The following is a 9,653-nucleotide window of genomic DNA, read 5'->3' as shown; positions in this document are numbered from 1 at the left end:
CATCTCCCCACATTTTAGCTGACTATTTCTAAAGCATCCCAGAAGGGTCTGAAAAACAAGGACTATGGTGGCTGCCCTCACGCCTCCACCTCTAAGTCCATTCTTCCCAGTTCCCCAGTGGGAAAGGCAGGGTACAGCCTTCCTACCTTCATTCAAAAAATGTTGAATTCTGAGAGCTTCCTATGTCCCAGGCACGGCGTATATCGCTGACACCAGCATGGAGGAGCAGTCAGAAGCCCACCTCCTCTCCTGTGGGCAGCATGCCTCTTGGCTCAGCTGCCATAGGCAGGAGAGTTAGCCTCTATGACGGTCAATCATATGTGTCTACTTGGCTAGGCCACAGTACCCAGAAATTTGGCCAAACATCATTCTAGATGTTTCTGTGAAGGTAATTTTTTTAGATGAGATTAACTTTTAAATCAGTAGACTTTGAGTAAAGCAGATTACCCCCCATAATGTGGGTGGGCCTCATCCAACAGTTGAAGGCCTGGATAGCAAACACTGACCTCCTCTGAGGAGGAAGGAGTTCTGTCAGCAGACGCCTTTGGGCTCCAGCTGCAACATCACCTCTTCCCTGGATTGCCCGCCTGAGGCCTACTCTGCAGATTTGGGACTTGCTGGCCTTCACAATCAGATGAACCATTTTTTTAAAATTTCTCTCTCTCATACACACACACACATGCACACGCACACATCCTAATGGTTCTGTTTTTCTGGAGCCTCTCTACATAAGTGAAGAAATCAGAGCCTCCCAAGCACATTGCTAACACTTTAAAAAGAGAGTTAGAGGAGTTGAGGAAATCCTTCCTCTCATAGCTTTCAAGACTGATACTGTCTTCTGGAAACTCCTGTTCAGAGCTGGAAGGATCTATCCATTCCTACTCTTAGCAGTCTTAACTTCCACTCCGGGCAGACGGATACCTCTGGTGACTGGGGAGAAGTCTGTTTGCCTGGAAATGCATGAGAATAAGGCCCACGAATATACTCCTTTGAAAAGTATCCCAACTGCTCCTGAATTTGCACCTTGAGTAAGTAGTCCCGGGTGTGTTAGCCAGCTCAGGCTGCCCTAACAAATACCATAGACTGGGGGGCTCATACAACAGAAGTTTATTTTCTCATAGGTCTGGAGGCTGGAGGTCCAAGACCAAGGTTCTAGCTAATTCCATTTCTGGCAAGAGGTCTCCTCCTGGTGTGCAGACAGTTGCCTTTGCCCTCTGTGCTCACATGCCCTCTTCTTTGTGTGCACCTGGAGAGAGAGCAAGCTCTCTGGAGTCTCTCCTTGTAAGACCACTAATCCCATCAGGAGGGCCCCACCCTCATGACGTCACCCAACCTAACCATCTCCCAAAGGCCCCTCTCCAAACCCCATCACACTGGGGGTTTGGGCTTCAATGTGTCAATTTCTGGGCGGGGGAGCAAGCATCCAGTCCACAACAGCGGGGTTTGCACCTTAGGAGGAAAGTCTGAAAACTAAATTCGCATGAACTAGAGGATGTAGATGCAGACGAGGTAGAGTAAAGTTTACTTGTGTGAAATTCGATTTTATCTTTCCCTTGAACCAGCTCTAATGACCACTACAGAGAGTAGTTTTCGATTTGTTGTTGAAAAAACAGAGATTAAGTTCTTAAACTCTTATTTTTAAAGTCAGTTTATCTTGTTTTAAAGACTCATGTGTAGAGGCAACTAGTCCAAAACCAACAAACCCGTGATTTTTAACACAAAGATTCCGTGTGCTAAAACCCCTGGTTAATTGAGTCCCATTAGTTCTGCGAACTGTGAGAACAGGACCAGCGGAAAGTCGTTCGTTAGAACAATAGGTCTGTGAGCCGTGTCATAATCTCTAATTAGGACCTCAGCTAGCAAGCATGCCTTCCATTTTGGGAGAGAATTATCTAAGGTCCAGTGCTTCGGGCATAAACATGACCTGCTGTCATATTGGTTGTTGCCCTTGGACCTGCAGGAGACTCAGAAAATAGGAGAAATTTGGCTCCAACAGCCATCAAGCAGTAGGAGTTTTGTTCACTTTACCTAACCCAGGACTGAAGGCTGGCTTCCCACAGCCACGAGGAACATAAAATTATAGTTCCTGAAGACCAAAATGAATTCCTGGACTCATCCACACTGCTGTTGGCAAGTCTGAGCGCCAATGCTTCCATTTTATTAACACTGGAATGGCAGCATTCTCACAATAACTCGGTCAGGAGGGGTGCTGGCTGTTCGCAGGGTCCGTTGTATGCCTCTGACTTTTCTCCTTTCGTACTGTACGGCGTGGGGATGAGTTATCAGGCTTCTCAGAATTTGTGAAGAGAAGTAACTGTGATGATGGGCACCCTTTATACTTTCAGAAAAGCAATTATTCATCCCAGACATTCTGATAAGTCTGCTGAAGCACTTACAGGTTTTATTACAATTGTTTTTATTTTTTTTAATTTTTTTTTTTTAAGATTGGCACCTGAGCTAACAGCTGTTGCCAATCTTCTATTTTTTTCCTGCTTTTTCTCCCCAAATCCCCCCAGTTCATAGTTGTACATTTTAGTTGTGGGTCCTTCTAGTTCTGGCATGTGGGATGCCATCTCAGTGTGGCCTGATGAGCGGTGCCATGTCTGTGCCCGGGATCCAAACCAGCGAAACTCGAGGCCACCAAAGTGGAGCGTGCGAACTTAACTACTCGGCCATGGGGCCGGCCCCTACAATTGTTTTATTGTCTGGTTTTCTTACACATAAGCTGCCTCAAAATCTTCCAAGGACTGAGGAAGGAAACGATTTTGTTGCAAACTAACACTCGAATTAGAGCACAAAGGCGTCGCTAGGATGGGAAGTGGTGAATGAAATATGCTCATTATTTTTTAAAGCAGTCAGTTTACACCAGGGAGAAAGTACCAGCTCAGGCTAGTTCTTCTCTTCCCAAGGCATTGGATCAGAAAGCTGCTTTATTCTGTATATAGAGAGAGGAGATGGGCAATTTTCAGAACCTCAGTACCTCAGAAAAGTCCCTGTTGGGGTTTTAGCCACACGGAGCAAAGAACAAATCCAGTATTTGTGAGGCAACCAGCAAGCTTTGTCGTTTCTTCTTATCCCGTGAAGGGAGAAGGAGGAAAGCCATCGGAACCAAACAGTGTCTAGTTTCTGCTGTGAAGAGTCGTCTAGGAACATATGCACTTGATGAAAGGGGCTTATTGCTAAGGAAGTTTGAAAGTCAATCATCTCGGCTACTGATCTTCTGTGTCGCAGGGTCCCACCAAAATTATCCCGGAAAAACAATCCCCCCACCCCAGGAAGGAAGATCCCCCTCACGTGATTGTCCTGTTACTCAGCCTGGACTTTAAGAAAAAGCTGCAGGCTGGCCCTTTGGCCAAGTGGTTAGGTTCGCAAGCTCTCCTTCAGTGGCCCAGGGTCTCGCTGGTTTGGATCCTGGGTGCGGACATGGCACCGTGCATCAGGCCATGCTGAGGCGGCGTCCCACATAGTGGAACCAGAAGGACCTACAACTAGAAGGCACAACTATGTACTGGGGGGCTTTGGGAAGAAGAAGAAGAAGAAGAAAGATGGGCAACAGATGTTAGCTCAGGGCCAATCTTTAAAGAAAAAAGAAAGAAAAAGCTGGGTTGGGGACTGGGGGTCAGATAGAACTTTGTGTTGAGTATATTCTTCACTTCATGCTCCCTTCAAACCTGAAGTCAACGACAGTTGACGTCAGGGTGAAGTGGTGGGGGATTTTTTTAATGGCTTCTCTTCTTCTATGTGTATAAACAAGCAAAGCTTTGGTTTTCATTCCCAATCCAGAACTTTGGAGAAGTTCTCTCTAAGCATCGAGGCTTCATTATCTTGCAGGGCCAGAGTCAAAACTCTCTCGAGGAATCCCCGAGGGATCAAGTCTCAACCTTCTGGGCTCCTTCCTCCGCTGAGGGAAGCCCTCGGGCCCAGCGGGCCAGGCTGCTCAGTGCAGAGTGCTTGGGACTAGGCAGAAGGAGGATTTGCAGAGTCACATCCTGGGTGATTTGGGCACCTTCCACCATGCTGGGAAGTGTGACAGCCAGCATCTCCTCGCCAGGAATTACCCCGCCGACCTCTAAATGAATCCAGTCTGCCCTCTCTGTCCACTAAGCCACCTGCTAAGTCCCACATTCTGCTCCTTGGACATCGACCCTCAGGGCTCTAGGACTGGAAAGTGCTTTCCCGAGGTGGTCCCAGGAGCAGACGCCAATCCTGGGCAAGCTCGCTCGGCCTGAGGCCAGACCGTCATTTACTGACACCGAAGTATGGCGACCGGGCGAGTGCCCTGCCCACGTCCCCACCCACCCGAGCCCACCCCAAGCTGCAGCACACAACCTGCGGGCCACCTCAGCCTCCCAGCTGAGGTCCACATCTCTCAGCTGCTCTGCCTCTTTCCATCGCACAGGGGAGGAGGTCAGGATTTAATACTCAGGAAGCAATGGACCCTGAGGGACAGTCATGATGATGATCCCAACTTCCCTGTCCCATATTGGGTTTGATTTTGAGGCATATTCTGCACAGTTCCCCAGAGGGGCCCCAGAGAGACTGAGACTCCGTTGCCCACATGGATAACCTGCTCATTAAGCATCCTTTATTAGGGCTGTCCCCCTACCCAGTCTTATTTCCTCTCCATGAATTGTGCTTCCTGTGATCACTTCCCCAAAATTCATGGCAGCCACGCCCTCACCTCAGCCTGGGAGCTGATTGGTCAAGCTAGGTAAGGAAATCCCATTTCTTGTGATAGCAGTTGGCTTAGTGATAGGCAGGTGACCACCATCTGGCCAGTTGGGGGAAGTGGCTGGGCATTGAGAGGAGCCTTGGGGGAAGTTTTTCTCATTCCCTAACGTTGCTGTGATGTGACTCTTGGGGTTGCTGCAGCCATCTGGGCATCTCCAGGGGAAGCAGTTTCAGGGTTAAGCAGAGGCTGAGAACGTGTGAAAGAACCAAGTTCGACTTTGCATTCCAGCCTTGGAGAAGGACCGAAGCCTGCCTACTTAACTGCTGAGGAGGGGAGACAGCAGAATCACTGCTATTCCAAACACTGGAAGTCACAGAAACTGGGACAGTGTTGGAGAATGGAAAGGTTTAGGTTGAGAAAAGGGGGAAAACACTTGGTAAGTTTGCTTCAAGTGCCATTGCATCTGGAATGAGCAGGCGCTTTTATGAATCCTAGCATGGGTTACGATTTTCCACAATTATTTAAAACATATCTCACAAAGCTTGATGTCTTCACAAGTAAAGATTCGCAGATGAATGGATAAATGTGGAGGGAGAATAACGGCCTCCCAAAGATGTCCAGCTCGTGGTCCCCACCACCTGTGACCGTGCTGCTTGGATGGTGAGGGAGCGTTAAGGTGGGGATGGAATTAAGGTTGTTAGTCAGCAGAGAGGGAGATCACCCTGGATTATCTGCTTGGGTCCACTGTGATCAGCAGATCCCGAGCAGTGGAAGAGGTAGGCAGAAGGAGAGAGTCAGAGGGAGATGTGACCAGGGAAGGTCAGAGGGATGCAGTGCTGCGGGCTTTGGAGATGGAGGAAGGGCCAGGAGCCAAGGATTGTGGGTGCCTTCTGGAAGCTGGAGAAGGCCAGAAATTCTAGAGCATCCAGAAAGGAACACAGCCCTGCAGAAACCTGGATTTTCATCCGGTGAGGCCCACATTGGGCTTCTGACCTCCAGAACTGTGCAATCATAAATTTGTGGGGTTTTTTTAAATTGAGGTATAATTGACATATAATGTTATTTTATTTATTTATTTATTTATTTATTTTAAAGATTTTATTTTTTCCTTTTTCTCCCCAAAGCCCCCCGGTACATAGTTGTATATTCTTCATTGTCGGTCCTTCTAGTTGTGGCATGTGGGACGCTGCCTCAGCGTGGTTTGATGAGCAGTGCCATGTCGGTGCCCAGGATTCGAACTAACAAAACACTGGGCCGCCTGCAGCGGAGAGCGCGAACTTAACCACTCGGCCACCGGGCCAGCCCCCGTATAACGTTATTTAGTTTCAGGTGTACAACATAATAATTTGATATTTGTATATTTTGTGAAATGATCACCACCATAAATCTAGTTAACATCCTTACCAAAAATATTTACAAAATTTTTTTTTCTTGTGATGAGAACTTTTAAGACCTACTTTCTGAGCAACTTTCGAATATGCAATACAGTGCTATTATCTATAATCACCGTGCTGCGTGTCACGTCCCCAGGACTTGTTTGTTTTATAACTGGAAGTTTGTCGTTCTTCCCCCTTCACCCATGACGCGCAGCCCTCCCGCACCGCTGATAAACACATAAATTTGTATTGCTTTAAGCCACAAGTGGCTTGTAATTGTAATTTGTTATGGTAGCAACAGAAAATTGAACAGTCTATGCGTTCTGCAGTAAAATAACTGGGAATCCTTATGCTCTTTACATCAAATGGAGGAAACCAGGAAAACTGTCTGGCAAAGCAGACGGGACTGTCGCTGCGTTAGTATGTCTTGAGGCCTTTGCTCAAACCGAGTGGTTGTCTCGCTCAAGTTTCTGGGCAGTGATTCACTCTCCTTTCTGCAGTCCCCTTCTTTTGCTGTGAATTCTTATGAGGTTCCCCTAAGAATAGGACACTTGAACTGTCCCATAGATCAACCCAGGAGAACGTCACGGCACTAGCCGTAGAGGCCGGAATCACCCAGGCCCTCTCCCGGTGGGCCTGCCACCCCCAGGACCTCCACTGAGCTGAGGGCTTCTGTGAGGGTCTCGTTTTCGTCTGTTACTGGCGGCCCCTCTGAGTCCTCACTCAGTGCGCAAGGTCCACAGCTGGCCAGGCCCTCGCTGTGCTGGACACAGCCACAGATCCCCTCAAGAAGCACTCGCTGCCCAGCGGCCAGGGGTGTGGTCAACAGACAGCCACACTGTTGCAAATCCAGGGTCCTCCTCAGCTCCCAAGGCCACACCCACCTCGGGCAGCCTGCGTCAGCTGACCTGGCCAGGTGCGGGTAAGGCAGCTGTCACCCCTTCTTGCAAAACCGGGATGATGTGTGGGCGTGCTGGTTGTCCTGCAAACACACTGTCCCCATTCAACCGGCAAGGGCAGCTGGGCTCCTTCCTTGTTAGAGGCCAGGTCTGCGTCGACCTTGGCCTCACAGGGACCCTGGGCCGAGAGTCACAAGTCCTTCCTAGGTCAGCTCTTCAGCTTTAACAAGAGCTCAGCAGCAGCCTAACGGCTGTCTCCCCTTTAAAAAGGAGTGTACTTGGGACTTGAATATGTCTTTTGGGGGACATGATTGAACTCACAACACTGCTCCTCAGGGAACTCGCAACGTTTGAAAGAAAAGTGCCCATTATGAAAGGCTCGCCTTGCGGGTGGGGATCAGGTTGCCAGGGATGCGGGCGGGGGCGGGGTCAGTTAGAGACCTGCCCCTGGCCTGCTCCTGCCATACCCAGTTCTGGGACAGCACAGCTCACTCCGGCCCCCTTGAGGGAGCTTTGCCTTCCTAGCCCATGTGTGGGGCACTGATGAAACTCGGTGTGGCCTCTATGCCCTCTGTGGTTCCCTTTGCAAGTACTAAGTATGGAAATACCTGCCACCAGCAGAGGCACTGCCTCGTCACCGACTGGATGGAGGGCATCTTCAGAGGCCCCCGTTAAAAGTGAGCTACAACAGAGAGCAAGCTTTCGGAGGGAGCAGTCTCACTCTTAGAGAGATCGGTGGTGCAGCCGCTGGGTCTGACTGAAGATGCTCACTAGCACCAGCTGCTCAGGTTGGTCAGCGCTGACGGTTACTGAATGCTCAGACCTGAAGTGAGGCGAGTTCTGCCTCAAAGGGATTTACCGCTTAGTAATCAGCGCTCAGGATTCACAAGCCCTCCAAGTGTTTTGGAAAGTCACCCCCGCCCCCCCACACTGAAGGTGTGGCTGCATAACACTGCAGTAAAAAAAAAGCAAGGATTATCAGAATGTAAGGGGATAAAAAGATGTTAGCCAAGACTCCAGAAAGGCGAGTTAAAGGTTCGGCAGAGCCTGAAGGTCACTGGGTTTATAGAAATGAGAGACTTGACCACCTTACAACGTCAAGGATGGGAGGACTAACGAAACTAGGAATTCTGCGCTCGTCCAGTTCCCAGGAGGGAGTTCGGGAGCCTTTTCCTGACCAGCTCTCGCCTGGAGGGCGTTCGTCTGTAGTCAAGCAGAGGAACATGCGCAGAGAAAGGCCGGCAGGGAGCAGACGCAAGCACACACAGCTCCCCGGGCTCAGCTCCCGTTGCCTCTGCAAGCCTGCCTGCCCGCCGGAAGATCTCTAGAAATAACTATAACAAGTGTGAAAGCCAGCTGAGATTCACGGCGCTGAACGGGAAGTTTAGTAACGCTTTGAGAATTTCTAATGTTATTAACACCAATCCTCGCAGCGACTCACGATCCCCGAGGTAGAACTTCCCTTCTGTCTACTGAAAAGTAAAACCGTGATTCCTAACAGCTTGTCCCTTTGGAAATCATCTTCCCCTTCAGCACCTTTAGCACGGTTTTTCTCAGACACCTACCCTCTTGCAATGAACAGACTGGACTGAGTGTGGCTTCAGGTGCATCAGCTCTGACGGTTAAAGACAAAAAGTCACACGATGAGGGGGTCAGCGTGAATCAGGTCACGGGAGTGAAAATGTTTCTGAGCTCTGAGTGGCTCCAGTGTGTTCATGTGACCCTCAACGAGGGACTGTTTCGGCAAAACAAGGGACAATGGGAGTATTTATTAGATTTAGGACAGCCTTTAACCTGAGCACTGAGAGCAGTTGCCTGACTTATATTAAAGCGTGAAAATCACAGTATTTTCATCAGTATGTTCTGTTTCTAAACTGATCTAAAATTCCTCCAACTGTGTTAAAGTGTAATCAATGTCATTTAATAACCTGGGGCTCACGAGATCCTGTCTCCCAACTTCGTGAGCAACAAACTTTCCTCGGTTGTAACTACATCCAGGTCACAGGAAATCACGGAAGTGGAAGAGAAGAACATGGTTTATTTTCATGCTACTGATAAGCAAGAATAGACTGACTAAAGTGGGTGCCTTTACCGTCTGAACACTCTTTTCTAAGGGGACTGATGCATTGGCCCTCAAACTAAAGAAGGGTTAGCTACATATTCCTAGACGGGAAAAGATATTTCATTCACCCAGTAGAATTTGTGTCTATATCTTTTAGGGCAAAGCTAGCAGTTTCTACAGTGGGTGTTTGGGGCAAGAAGCCCTTTGAGAGCCAGGCGTCTGTCTTACACTGTGGTCACCCTGGGAAAGCTGGGCTGACTGGCATTTGCATGATACTCCTTAAAGCACTAAGACGAAGTCACAAGGACACCAAATTAATCAGGAAAGTGCTAGTTGTAGAAAAGAAAACTCTGCTTGATTTTTAATTCCTACTTTGCCGCCCAGGACCAGGGACCCCATCGTCTCTCGGGCACTAAATAAAGCGAAGATGGCTTCAGGTTCGTTCAGTTTTAGATTCTGGGTTTATTCCTCTGCTTCTGCTAGGACAGATTTAAGGCAGGGGGTGAAAACCTGTGTTAATTAAGAAGATCCGTCCAGGAGGGAAATGCTCATCGGAGGATTTGCACAGCACTGTAGACGGAATGCTCGGTCCAGAGGTCAAAAGCCACGTGCAGAGCCTGCCCGAAGGTTTCGGTACCTGACTC

This window comes from Equus asinus, chromosome 1 (genome assembly GCF_041296235.1).
Source record: "Equus asinus isolate D_3611 breed Donkey chromosome 1, EquAss-T2T_v2, whole genome shotgun sequence".
Classification (NCBI taxonomy): Eukaryota; Metazoa; Chordata; class Mammalia; order Perissodactyla; family Equidae; genus Equus; species Equus asinus.
Note: the sequence above shows the minus strand (reverse complement) of the source record.